Genomic DNA, 2,871 nt, shown 5'->3' with positions numbered 1-2,871 from the left:
TTTCTTTCTTTCTTTCTTTCTTTTTACTTTTTATTTTTATGAAGGTAGAGATTTGGATCTGCCTTGCTCACTGCTGTATTCCCAATGCTCAGAACAGTGTCCAACAGGCCGTAGGTGTTTAGAGAATATGTATTGAATGAATAAGTGGTGTTTTTCTCTGTAAATAACATTCAATGAATATTTTTCTAAGTATTGCTTCTTGATTATAGAAAATCCATTGACAATATTGACTGAAAAAGAGTGTTCTTTCCACCACCACCCCCCCCCACACACACACACCTAGGAAGGAATCCTTCTAAAAGAGCACATAAATTCCAGAAGAACACATGTGAAGAGGTGAGAGACAAAAGTAATATCCTCTCTGCACCACATCCCTCCACTGCCCAGATAAACTCAAACCAACCCAGAAATCGATTGTGTAATAATGTGTGGTCTTCATTGAATTGCTCTCCATAAACATGATTAAGCATCTATCATGTGTATGAAACTGTGCTGTGAGCTATATACAAAGATGAATAAGGCATGGACTTTATATTCAAGTTAGAGTCTATAAAGGAGAAGGATACAGGGGCGCCTGGGTGGCTCAGTCGGTTAAGCGGCCGACTTCAGCTCAGGTCACGAAATCGCGGTCCGTGAGTTCGAGCCCCCGTTGGGCTGTGGGCTGATGGCTCAGAGCCTGGAGCCTGCTTCCAATTCTGTGTCTCCCTCTCTCTCTGCCCCTCCCCCGTTCATGCTCTGTCTCTCTCTGTCTCAAAAATAAATAAAACGTTAAAAATAATTAAAAAAAAAAAAAAAAGGAGAAGGATACATAAACAAATAATTTCAATACAGTGTACAAAGTGCAATAGTAGACGTAGTTTACCCTGTTTGGAGGAGCTGACAGGCCGGGCAGATTTCTTACAGAATATTGTGACAGATATTACAGAAGATATTTTGACTGAATGTTACACAGAAGCTTGCTAAACAGACAAGAGCAGAAAGGTCATTCCAGAGAGGGCAGCCTGAGCAGTTATGTGAAGTCAGGAAGCTGCTTAACCCATATGGGAAACCACAAGTCAACCCTTTGAGGGGAGGCACAATGGGAGTTGAGTTTGGAGAGATGAACAGATACAAATTCTAAAGGTGATGGAAAGCAATTAGAAGGGTTTAAAAAATAAAGGTGTGATATGATCGGATTTCCATTTAAGAAAGAGCACCCTAACTCCTATGAAGAATGGGTTTAAATGGAGTGTGACTAAGCAAAGGAACATAGAACTAGGAGCAAATTTAGGGGCTCAGGAGCAGGGAGACCATAACTCAGCTATCTGTGAATACCTTGGTGTACATTACTCTACATTTCAGGAGAAATTTCTGAGCTAAAAATACAAATTGAGGAATATTTGCATAAGCAATCATTAAAGTCCATGGTAATTGACAAAGTTATGATGAAAAAAAATAAAAAATAAAAAGCCAGAGAGCCAAGAGAAAAAGAAAGAATAAAAAGAGAGGAAAAGAACTCTGGGGAGGAAATAGAGAAGCAATGGGCATAGAAACGGATATGAGAAAAATCAGAGATAAATTACATGATATTGTAAATATACCCACCTCTCTTGTTTCTTTCTACAGTTGGAAATCTTCAGAAAGCAACTATGTTTCCAATAGGTATTTTATTGTTCAGAATAGAAGTGTAAAAAGAAAATAAATTTTAGAGGTGCCCGGGTAGCTCAATCAGAAAATAAATTTTCTTAAAGGGCATGAAATATTCTTACCACCAAATCTGGCTGCACATTGACTCTTGATTTTACGTATAAACAAAGCATCTTTAAAAATACCACTTGAGGGGCGCCTGGGTGGCTCAGTCGGCTAAGCAGCCGACTTCGGCTCGGGTCATGATCTCACAGTCCGTGAGTTCGAGCCCCACGTCGGGCTCTGTGCTGACAGCTCGGAGACTGGAGCCTGCTTCGGATTCTGTGTCTCCCTCTCTCTCTGACCCTCCCTCATTCATGCTCTGTCTCTCTCTGTCTCAAAAGTAAATAAACATTAAAAAAAATTTTTTTTTAAATACCACTTGATATTTGTATAGTGTTTTATTGTATACAAAATTTTTTCATATGTACCCAGCTTATTATCAATTCTTACAATAAGCCTATTTTCAAAAGGAGGAAAATGAAGACTCAAAAGGAAAGTTCCCAGGTCTACTGCATCCCATGTTGCTTCCACTAATATTATATTCAGAGTCCTTGGGGTAAAGCTCTTTCATTCATACAAAACAACTTGACCCTCTCTGAAGAAATAAGCTGATGTGCATTGCTGGCAATTCCACAAGTTGCCTAAATTGCCTCTCTAGGGTTTAGTCCTATGGCACAGACAAGGGCTTTTCAGTTGCAAAGACACTTTAACAATAACACAATGTGTCACAAGGCTTAAGGGAATGTGTTGAAGACTCACCATGGTATTACAATGACCCTTTAAAACGTCACCTCACAACTGTCAGAATGGCTAAAATTAAGACAGGAAACAACAGGTGCTGGTGAGGATGAAAAGAAAGGGGAACACTTTTGCACTGTTGGTGGGAATGCAAACTGGTGCAGCCACTCTGGAAAACTGTATGCAGTTTCCTCAAAAACCTAAAAACAGAACTATCCTATGATGCAGCAATTGAACTATTTACTCAAAGGATACAAAAGTGCTGATTTGAAGGGATACATGCACCCCAATATTTATAGCAGCATTATCAACAATAGCCAAACTACAGAAAGAGCCTAAATGTGCACCAACTTATTAATGGATAAAGAAGTTGTGGTACATATATACAATGGAATATTACTCAGCCGTCAAAAAGAATGAAATCTTGCCACTTGCAATGACATGGATAGAGCTAGAGAGTATTAT

The sequence above is a fragment of the Neofelis nebulosa genome, chromosome 5 (assembly GCF_028018385.1).
Source record: "Neofelis nebulosa isolate mNeoNeb1 chromosome 5, mNeoNeb1.pri, whole genome shotgun sequence".
NCBI lineage: Eukaryota > Metazoa > Chordata > Mammalia > Carnivora > Felidae > Neofelis > Neofelis nebulosa.
The sequence above is the reverse complement of the archived record's forward strand: the minus strand, read 5'-3'. Positions refer to the sequence as shown.